The following is a 12,070-nucleotide window of genomic DNA, read 5'->3' on the forward strand; positions in this document are numbered from 1 at the left end:
AGTGTTCGGTTTTTCATCGGAAGTCAGACGGAGGGAGGAGGCATTCTATCGGTCTTGAGATGGCAATGCGGAGATCGAGGACTTGTTGGAGCGCGACCGCGTGGCGGAGGAGCAGGAGTTGTTGGAGTGCGACCACTTGGCGGAGGAGCAGCGTATCACCAATTTGCGCCACCAGCGGGACATGGAGCAGCAGCGCACCGACGCTCTGAGTCGCGAGCTGAGCGCCCGCAACTGGGCCGACTACGTGGAGGCCGGCGCCCGGCAAATAGCCCTGGAGGCTGTCGGGCACGCACGCGTTCGCGACGCTGATTTTTACTACCATCTCGTCAAGTGGGTTTCCCGCTTAGAAGCCGAAGCTTCGGTGGACCACGCCAGCATGGAAAGGGCCAACGCGCGCGAGCAACGCGCCCTATCGCACCTCTGGCAAGTCCGAGGCGAGGCGGAGGACGCCGGTGCCGGCGTTTAGTGTGTACCACAGATGGCGGCCGGCATCGTCTAGTTAGCTAAGAGTAAGTTAGTACTTGTACGCTACTAGAGTATTAGTGGGAGTAGATAGTTAACTTGGCTATGATGGTTGTCAACGTGGAAGTTCAGTACTCTATATGTGGATCAGACCTGTTACTTTGCTCTGAATGTTGAACTTTCCGTTTGAACGTATGGAATGGGCTGTTATTTTTTTAAATAGGTTGTATTTGTCCTCCACGGGTTTAGAGGCTGACTTGTGGGCCTACCAAGTTGACGCGTACACAATCAGGAGATGATTATATGTGGAGAGGATGACAGCAGGGACCCGCCAAGGTCATGGCAGTACGCAAGCAAGTGCCTCCTTATTTCAAGCCAATAAAAAAATGGCTCCTCCTAATGGATTTCTGGCATATGGGTCCCATGCCATTGTCAACGTAGTCAATAAACGAGAGAATTGCACAACGAGCGGCTGAGACCAGGGACCCAGCAGCTCGCCCAGTTATTTTTGTTTTGGGTTAATTTGATAAATGCCACTCCAAATCTGGTGTTTCTGAGAAAAGCCACTGCAATTTCCAAACTTTGAAAAATGCCATTTCCAGTGGCATTTTTCGAAGTTTGGAGTGGCGTTTTTCAAAGTTTGGAAATTGCAGTGGCGTTTTCCAAAGTTTGCAAAAATTGCAGTGGCATTTTTCAAAGTTTGGAAATTGCAGTGGCATTTTTATGAATCGCCATAATTGGAGTGGCATTTATCTAATTTGTTTTTGAGACGGAAGCAGGGTGTCAACTGGGCTGTGCGGCACTCTAGCCTCTCTAGACATCCTTCTCTTTTATGTTTACCACAGACCAGCCCAGTAGTTTTTTCTTTCTTTCTGAAAATGGCTAGCCCAGTTTTTTTGTGATTTGCCAAGTAAGTCGCTTTGTTAGGCCTCTTGGGCTGCAAATCTTTTAAGACGAGGAGAGCTTCATTCGGCTGGACGAGAAAATGGCCTATCAGTAATGAGAAATGGGCTGTACATTTTTAAAACACATCAAACCGGCAATTAGTTTCAATTTTTTTCATTTTGAGATTTTAAATTGCATTAATTTTTATGCGTGGATAATTTGTTGGATTTTATATTGATATACATTTATTTTTAAAATCAGTTTGAATGTGACTCGAAATTTCGGGATTAAAAACAGTTCGGACCGCACCGAAATATGCAAAATTTTGTATAATTTTTTAACCGTGGCCACAATATGGGTTGTAATGCTAACAAAAAGAATATGAGCTCCAAAAAAAACCTTAAGAATTAACAAATGGGCTGTAAATTATTAGAAATAATGGTAGAGGGGCTGTATGCTGTTTTCCACAAATTTGAGGCTTTCCTAAAAAAAGGTTGACACACAAGCAGTGACTGTTGGATGTCCATCCAACGGCCGTCGTGCTTCTTCAATCTCTGCTCTTCCTGCTCCAGCCGCTCAAACAAGTGCCGGCGGGACTGCCTGCTCCCTCCTCCCCGCGGCCGGCTGTGCTGCCGCGCAGGCCTCACCACCCCACCGTACTTCCATCGCTGGCCTAGCCATCCCTCTACTCATCCACACCTGCTGTTATTCTCCGGCGACGACAGAAGAATCAGTAAACCCTCGTATAGTCGTACTCCCCTCCGCGTGGGAAACAACTGCCGAGTCTTCCCTGCCTCCGTGTCGTTCCCTTCCTAGGTCTCGCCGTCGTCCACCGCCCTGGTGCTCTCGGCGCGGCCTGGTCAACGTGGTCAACGACCGACATGCATCTGAAGTGGACTGTACGTGGAGAGGCTGACAGCTGGGTCCACGGCCGCACGCAAGGAAATGCCTCCTTATTACGCGCAAGATAATGATTCCTCCACCTGACATGTGGGACCCGCCGAAAGGGCCTCTGTATTTCATGAAAAAAACGTTACCGCCACTGACAGCTCGGACCCACCAGCTATATCTTCGCACGCAAGGAAGTGCGTCCTTATTACGCACAAAAAAATGAATACTCCCCCTGCTAGCTGGGACCCAGTATAGTGGCAAGCTGACTTGTGGGCCTACTAAATTGACGGGGACGGAGGGCTTTGTCAACTTAGTCAATATGCATGATTCTAGCTCCAGTGACCGTACGATGTCCATCCAACGGCCGTAGTGCTTCTTCAACCTCTGGTCTTCTTGCTCCAGCTGCCCAAACCAGCGCCGATCGTGCCTCGTGCTCCTGCCTCCCGTGGCTGGCTGCAATGCGGCAGAGGCCTCACCCCCTACTACTCCCACCGCTGGCCAGGCCATCCCTCTACTCACCCACACCCCCTGTTATTCTGCGGCGACGACAGCCTCACACCGCAGCGAACCAGTGAACCCTCATACTCCTCTACGCGTGGGCATCGACTGCCGCGTCTTCCCCGGCTCCGCGTCGTCCCCTTCCTAGGCCTCGCCGTCATCCATCGCCCTGGTGCTCTCGGCGCGGTGTGGTCAACATGGTCAAGAAACGACTTCCATCAGAAGAGTACTGTACGTGGAGAGGCTGACAACTGGGTCCACGGCAGCCGCAAGGAAGTGCCTCCTTATTACGCGGAAATAATTATTCCTCCACCTGACAGCAGGGACCCACCGGACGGGCCACCGTATTTGGCGGAAAAAACGTTCCCCCCCTAACTGTTGGGACCCACCGGAAGGGCCACCGTATTTCGCAAAAAAATGTTCCTCCCGCTGTCAGCTCGGACCCACCGGAAGTGCCGCCTTATTACGCACAAAAAATGAATACTCCCCTGCTAGTTGGGACCCACCTTGGTGGGTGGCTGACTTGTGGTCCTACTAAGTTGACGGGGACGGAGTGCTTTGTCAACTTAGTCAATATGAACGATTCTAGCTCCAGTGACCGTACGATGTCCATCAAACGGCCGTAGTGCTTCTTCAACCTCTGGTCTTCTTGCTCCAGCCGCCCAAAGCAGCGCTGGTCGTGCCGCATGCTCCTGCCTCCCGTGGCCGGCTGTGCTGCCGCTGAGGCCTCACCGCCCCCTACTATTCCCACCGCTGACCAGGCCCTGCGGCGACGGCAGCCTCACACCGCAGCCGAACCAGTGAACCCTCGACCTCTCCGCGCGGGCTTCCACTGTCGCGTCTTCCCCGGCTCCGCATCGTCCACTTCCTAGGCCTCGCCGTCGTCCACCGCCCTGGTGCTCTCGGCGCGGCGTGGTCAACGTGGTCAAGGAACGACTTCCATCGGAAGAGTATTGTATGTGGAGAGGCTGACAGCTGGGTCCACGGCCGCAGCAAGGAAGTGCCTCCTTATTACGCGCAAAATAATTATTCCTCCACCTGACAGCGGGGACCCACCGGATGGGCCACCGTATTTCACGAAAAAAATGTTTCCCCCTGACTGCTGGGACTCACCAGCTACATCTTCGCATGCAAGGAAGTGCATCCGGGCAAAAAAAATGATTCGCCCCCTGACTGATGGGACCCACCAGCTACATCTTCGCACGCAAGGAAGTGCCTGATAGTCGGGACCCACCTGGTCGAAGCGTACGTAGCGTTGTCATTCTGGTCGCGAACGTGTACGTACATACTAGTCGATGTAGAGGCGCGCACGTGTCGTAGTAGAGGCGCGCACGTAGCATGTACACATACGTACAACGGCCAAGGTGCAAGAAAGTAAATACGGCCACGTACGTACATACGGGCGGGGTCTCGAACGCCTACTCGCGCGTACGTACGGCCATGGCTCGTGTACATGGTTGGGTCGGAAGGAGAAACTGCATCGTCATCGTGTTCATGGGGAGCCAACCGGCTGGGTCGGAACGGAATGCGTCGTCGTGTTCATCGGGAGGGCTTGGACGGAACAGTCGATGGAAACGAGGCTTGGAGTACCGCAGAACGGACGAAACGGCCTTGTGTTCGACCGGCCACGTTCGAAACGGGATCCTGTTCATCGGGAGGGGTCTGGCGTACCGCAAAACGGAGGAAACGGCCCTCCTACGATCAAAATGGGGGTCCTATTGATCGGGAGGGGTGTGGCGTACCACAAAACGGAGGAAACGGACTTGTGTTGGAGCGCTACGGTCGGAACGGGGATCCTGTTCATCGGGAGGGGTGTGGCGTACCGCAAAACGGGACTCCACGGGATATTGTTCATCTCCACCATCGACCCCCTCCACCCTCAACGGGCTACTGTTCATCCACCGTCGACCTCCTCCAGCCTCCTCCTGCGACTGTTCATCCACGGGCTCCTGTTCATCCAGCCTCCACCACGCGCTACTCCACCGGCTACTGTTCAACCAGCCCTCTCCACGGGCTCCTGTTCAACCACCCCTCCACGATCTACTGTTCATCCAGCCCTCCACCGTCTACTGTTCATCCTGCCCTCCACGGGGTGGTCCTATTCATCCTGCCCTCCACGGGGTCCTGTTCATCCAGCCCCAACCAGCTCGATTGATCGGGGTCCTGTTCATCCAGAGGCAACACCACGGGGTCCTGTTCATCCACCCCACCGGGAACTGTTCATCCAAACCCGCCCAGCAACACTCACTGTTCATCCAGAGGCAGCATCGATCGGCTTCAGTTAGCAGCAGTAGCGAAGGAATCGCTCGATCGGGTTTAGTTAACAGCCATCGATCGATCGCTCGGGTTCAGTAACGCGTAGCCTGCAGTGCAATCGCTCGGGTTCAGTTAGAGCCCAATGCCTCGCTCGGGTTCAGTTAGAGCCCAACGCCTCGCACCCATGCGCGTGCGTGTACAAGAGAAATGCGCATCGCTCGGCCCCGACCACCCACCGTAACCGGGAACACCCCGATATTTTCCTCGCCCTCGCTTCTACCACGGTTTTTTCCATCATGGACGGCCCAAAGAATGTCATGCAGCTGCGTCTCCGGCCCGCCCAGGACGAAAAACCCATTTTCTGTCATGATTTTTTGTCATAGAAGTAGGACCCCACCATATCTATGATGATACCGGGTTTTGTCACAATTATCGTCATAGAAGTGTCATAAGTATGACAAATTTTTTTTCGTTCGGCCCAAAATGTCACGGATGTGTCTTTTTTTGTAGTGGGTGGAATGTGAGAGTGCGTATAATCCATGGACTCAACATTAGTCATAAAGAACTCACATACTTATTGCAAAAGTCTATTAGTTATCAAAACGAAGTACTACGCGCATGCTCCTAGGGGGATAGATTGGTAGGAAAAGACCATCGCTCGTCCCCGGCCGCCACTCATAAGGAAGACAATCAATAAATAAATCATGCTCCGACTTCATCACATAACGGTTCACCATACGTGCATGCTACGGGAATCAAAAACTTTAACACAAGTATCTCTCAAATTCACAACTACTCACTAGCATGACTCTAATATCACCATCTTCATATCTCAAAACAATCATAAGGAATCAAACTTCTCATAGTATTCAATGCACTTTATATGAGAGTTTTTATTATATCCCTCTTGGATGCCTATCATATTGGGACTAAATTTATAACCCAAGAAAATTACCATGCTGTTCTAAAGACTCTCAAAATAATATAAGTGAAGCATGAGAGTTCATCTATTTCTTAATAAAACCACCGCCGTGCTCTAAAAAGATATAAGTGAAGCACTAGAGCAAATGACAAACTACTCCGAAAGATATAAGTGAAGATCAATGAGTAGTTGAATAATTATACAACTATGTGAGGACTCTCTAACATTTAAGAATTTCAGAACTTGGTATTTTATTCAAACAGCAAGCAAAACAAACGAAAATAAAGTGACTCTCCAAGCAAAACACATATCATGTGATGAATAAAAATATAGCTCCAAGTAAAGTTACCGATGAACGAAGACGAAAGAGGGGATGCCTTCCGGGGCATCCCCAAGATTAGGCTGTTGGTTATCCTTGAATATTACCTTGGGGTGCCCTGGGCATCCCCAAGATTAGGCTCTTTCCACTCCTTATACCATAGTCCATCGAATCTTTACCCAAAACTTGAAAACTTCACAACACAAAACTCAACAGAAAACTCGTAAGCTCCGTTAGTATAAGAAAATAAAACCACCACTTATGTACTGTTGTGAACTCATTATTTATTTATATTGATGTAATATCTACTGTATTCCAACTTCTCTATGGTTCATACCCTCCGATACTACTCATAGATTCAACAAAATAAGCAAACAACACATAGAAAACAGAATCTGTCAAAAACAGAACAGTCTGTAGTAATCTGTATCAAACGTATACTTATTGAACTCCAAAAATTCTGAAATAAATTGGTGGACCTGAGTAATTTGTCTATTAATCATCTTCAAAAAGAATCAACTTAAAATCACTCTCCAGTAAAAAATGGCAGCTAATCTCGTGAGCGCTAAAGTTTCTGTTTTTTTACAGCATGATCATAAAGACTTCACCCAAGTCTTCCCAAAGGTTCTACTTGGCACAAACACTAATTAAAACATAAAACCATATCTAACCAGAGGCTAGATAGATTATTTATTACTAATCAGGAGCAAAAGTCAAAGAACTAAAATAAAATTGGGTTGCCTCCCAACAAGCGCTAACGTTTGACGCCCCTAGCTAGGCATGATGATTTCAATGATGCTCACATAAAAGATAAGAATTGAAACATAAAGAGAGCATCATGAAGAATATGACTAGCACATTTAAGTCTAACCCACTTTCTATGCATAGGGATTTTGTGAGCAAACAACTCATGGGAACAATAATCAACTAGCATAGGAAAGCAAAACAAGCATAACTTCAAAACTTTAAGCACATAGAGAGGAAACTTGGTATTGCAATTCCTACAAGCATAAATTCCTCCCTCATAATAATTTTCAGTAGCATCATGAATGAATTCAACAATATAACCATCACATAAAGCATTATTTTCATGATCCACAAGCATAGAAATTTTATTACTCTCCACATAAGCAAAATTCTTCTCATTCGGAATAGTGGGAGTATCATAAGAGACTCGAATACTATAAATTGTTTCCACATTGAAAGAATAAAGTTCTGAGAAAGGGTAATCATAATCACGACAAGTTTTATAAATATAATCATCACTACTTTTTATAGCATATGTATCATCACAATAATTATCATAAGTAGCAACTTTGTTCTCATCATAATCAATTGAAACCTCTTCCAAGATAGTGGAATCATTACTAAATAAAGTCATGACCTCTCTAAATCCACTTTCATAATTATCACAATAAGATTCAACACCCTCCAAAATAGTGGGATCATTACTTCCTAAAGTTGACACTCTTCCAAACCCACTTTCATCAATATAATCATCATAAGTAGGAGGCATGCTATCATCATAATAAATTTGCATATCAAAACTTGGGAGACTAAAAATATCATCTTCATTAAACATAGCATCCCCAAGCTTGGGACAAACATTAATTTCAGCAAATATATTCTCAAACATGTCATTCTCATCAAACATAGCATCCCCAAGCTTGGGCCTTTTCATATCATAAGCATAATCACTCTCATCATTAATAGTATGGATAGCACCAATAGTATAGCAATTATCATCATCATAATAAGTAATAGGAGCAACATCATTAGGAAGGGATACCTTTTCACCTTTGCTTCTCCGTCTTTTCTTTTTCTTCTTCACATCATGTGTGGGTTTAACCCTCTTTTTTGAGCTCCTTATTGATGAGATTAGTTGAATAGAAGGCTCCTCCTCGTTACCTGATTCATCATAAGAAATAATAGGAGGATATTGGGAAGTCTCTTCCCTTTCATTAGTATTATCTTCATCTTCTATTTGTTTTCTTGTCTCTATGTAATTGGCAATATAAGGATTTTCAATGCAATTCACCGCACAATACATAAAAATTTCTTCTAGATCAAAATCAAGAACTTTATCAAGGACAAATTCTGGAAGATCCTTAGTTATACGTTTCATTCTTCATAACCCAAAAGCAAACTAAGTTCATTATGATGTGTAAGGGAAATCAAGTCATCACAATTTTTGGACACGATACGATCATGAAACAATTTGCATTGGGTATTGAAATGATCACGTTCATTGCAAAGTTCACAAGGACGGCAAAGAAAGTTTAAATTTTCAGCACAAACATCTAGCCTTTCTTGCAACCATTTAGTTTCCAAATACTTATGCCTCTTGCAAAATCTATTTTCCCTAATTGGTGTGTACTTGCAAGCTCTATGCACTCCACAAAAATTGACATGCTTATAAGAGACATTTTCATCATGACTAGTACAATCATCATTAGTACTATGGATATTCAAAGAGTTCATACTAACAACATTGCAATCATGCTCATCATTCAGAGATTTAGTGCCAAACATTCTAATGCATTCTTCCTCTAGCAATTGAGCACAATTATCGGAATCCTTATTCTCATGAAAGATATTAAAAAGATGAAGCATATGAGGCACCCTCAATTCCATTTTTTAGTTTTCTTTTATAAACTTAAGTAGTGATAAACCAAGAAACTAAGTGTCAAAAAAAACTAAAAGATTCGATTGCAGGATCTAAAGATATACCTTCAAGCACTCACCTCCCCGGCAACGGCGCCAGAAACTGCTTGATGTCTACTGCACAACCTTCTTCTTTTAGACGTTGTTGGGCCTCCAAGTGCAGAGGTTTGTAGGACAGTAGCAAATTTCCCTCAAGTGGATGACCTAAGGTTTATCAATCCGTGGGAGGCATAGGATGAAGATGGTCCCTCTCAAGCAACCCTACAACCAAATAACAAAGAGTCTCTTGTGTCCCCAACACACCCAATACAATGGTAAATTGTATAGGTGCACTAGTTCGGCGAAGAGATGGTGAACAAGTGCAATATGGATGGTAGATATAGGTTTTTGTAATCTGAAAATATAAAAACAGCAAGGTAGCAAGCGATAAAAGTGAGCGTAAACGGTATTGCAATGCTAGGAAACAAGGCCTAGGGTTCATACTTTCACTAGTGCAAGTTCTCTCAACAATAATAACATAACTGGATCATATAACTATCCCTCAACATGCAACAAAGAGTCACTCCAAAGTCACTAATAGCAGAGAACAAACGAAGAGATTATTGTAGGGTACGAAACCACCTCAAAGTTATCCTTTCTGATCGATCTATTCAAGAGTCCGTAGTAAAATAACACGAAGCTCTTCTTTCTGTTCGATCTATCATAGAGTTCGTACTAGAATAACACCTTAAGATACAAATCAACCAAGACCCTAATGTCAGCTAGATACTCCAATGTCACCTCAAGTATCCGTGGGTATGATTATACGATATGCATCACACAATCTCAGATTCATCTATTCAAACCAACACAAAGTACTTCAAAGAGTGCCCCACTGATTCTACCGGAGAGTCAAGACGAAAACGTGTGCCAACCCCTATGCATAAGTTCACGAGGTCACCTAACCCGCAAGTTGATCACCAAAACATACATCAAGTGAATCACGTGATATCCCATTATCACCACAGATAAGCACATGCAAGACATACATCAAGTGTTCTCAAATCCTTAAAGACTCAATCCGATAAGATAACTTCAAAGGGAAAACTCAATCCATTACAAGAGAGTAGAGGGGGAGAAACATCATAAGATCCAACTATAATAGTAAAGCTTACGATACATCAAGATCGTACCACCTCAAGAACACGAGAGAGAGAGAGATCAAACACATAGCTACTGGTACATACCCTCAGCCCGGAGGGTGAACTACTCCCTCCTCGTCATGGAGAGCGCCGGGATGATGAAGATGGCGACCGGCGAGGGATTCCCCCTCCGGCAGGGTGCCGGAACAGGGTCCCGATTGGTTATTGGTGGCTACAGAGGCTTGCGGCGGCGGAACTCCCGATCTATTCTGTTCTCCGATGTTTTTAGGGTATATGGACATATATAGGCGAAAGAAGTCGGTCAGGGGAGCCACAAGGGGCCCACGAGGGTGGGGGGCGCGCCCAGGGGGTAGGGAGCGCCTCCCTGCCTCGTGGCTTCCTCGAAGCTTCCCTGACGTCTACTCCAAGTCTCCCGGATTGCTTCCGTTCCAAAAATAACTCTCCCAAAGGTTTCGTTCCGTTTGGACTCCGTTTGATATTCCTTTTCTTCAAAACACTGAAATAGGCAAGAAAACAACAATTTGGGTTGGGCCTCCGGTTAATAGGTTAGTCCCAAAAATAATATAAAAGTGTTTAGTAAAGCCCATAAACATCCAAAACGGGTAATATAATAGCATGGAGCAATCAAAAATTATAGATATGTTGGAGACGTATCAGATCCCGCCGAGGGTCGCCGTCTTCTGGTCCTCATCTGATCTCACATGTTTATGATCTTCACGAAGATCTGCATGCCAGAACAGAGGCACCTCCTGAGCCTTGGTCCTAACGTGGATAGTTGGTGGTGTTGGAACATGTGGGCTCGAGGGTGGCTTGCTCTGCTGGCGTCGGGCAAGTTGCCCCGGCAAGGCTCTTGCCGGGGCTGCGGAGGCTGCGGAGGCAAGGATCTTGCCGAGGGAGTCCACCTCGCCCTCTTGCTCTCCTGCATTTCTGGTCTTGGTGTTGCCTTGGTTGTCTTGTGCTTCGACTTTTCTCCGGCTTCCCTCCTCTGCCCTGCTAAGTGTGGCCGCGGCGCGCGGCTCTAACTGCCCGTGCACAAGTAAAGGGGTCAAAAGGAGAGCCCCTCTTTTGTACACCGACAACGGCGGCACGGATCGTTGATCCACCACCACATCATCCAGATCCTCCTCAGAGAGGCCCAACTCCTTCATCATAGCCGCCAGATTGTCCGGATCACCTGATCCCGAAGCTTTTGTCGCCATCTGCTTGTTCCCTTGCCCGAAAGTGGAGATCTACCGGGCTTTGTGACCTAACCCTAACCAAAAACCCACCGCCGCTAGTTCGTCGCCCGAAGTGGGGGAGCGAGACTAGAGCGTCACACCCGTCGGAAGACAGAGAGGACTCGGCGAGCAGGGGTAGGGGAAGAGTTCTCTACGCACGGCGAAGATCGCCGTCGAGAGGATAGGAAACCCTAACGAGAGGGAACTTCTCGCCACTCACCAATTTCTCTACATACGCGGTTTGACAGGTGATATATATGGAACATATTAGTTGTGTCTTGTGTGTATCTACACGAATAAAACTGTTCATGCTAAGAACCAACCGGTGTGTGGATAGGGTAGTCGTACCCCAAGCACAGCCCACCAGGGATCAAGTCCTTGGCTTGGCGCTTTGGTGTTTCGTTTGCGGATTATTTTTTCATTAAAAGGCAATGTTACCTTTAATAGTGAGGCGTACATGATGACTGCTTTAGTTTTAAAGCTCCGCAACTCCGTCCCAGCCATTGGTAGGTGGTGTGAGTGTGTACATATGTGTTGTAATCTGTTTTTCTAAAATATGAAAATAAAAATGTTCAAAAAACCATTGTGAGACAAAGGGCGCGACACAATGGCACTGAGGGTTAAGTCTATATTCACATACATTTCTTCTGCATGGTTTGGAAAAGAAAAATGTTCGGGCTCCATCAATGATGAGTCTTCTTCACTAATTCATCACGTTGCCTCCCATAAAATTGCAAGTGGACAAATTGTCTAATTTCAACCAAAGTAAGACATGTTCAATGGCTTCTTTGTTTTCCTCCGGGCACTTCTTTTT

The sequence above is a fragment of the Triticum aestivum genome, chromosome 5D, assembly GCF_018294505.1.
Source record: "Triticum aestivum cultivar Chinese Spring chromosome 5D, IWGSC CS RefSeq v2.1, whole genome shotgun sequence".
Lineage (NCBI taxonomy): Eukaryota > Viridiplantae > Streptophyta > Magnoliopsida > Poales > Poaceae > Triticum > Triticum aestivum.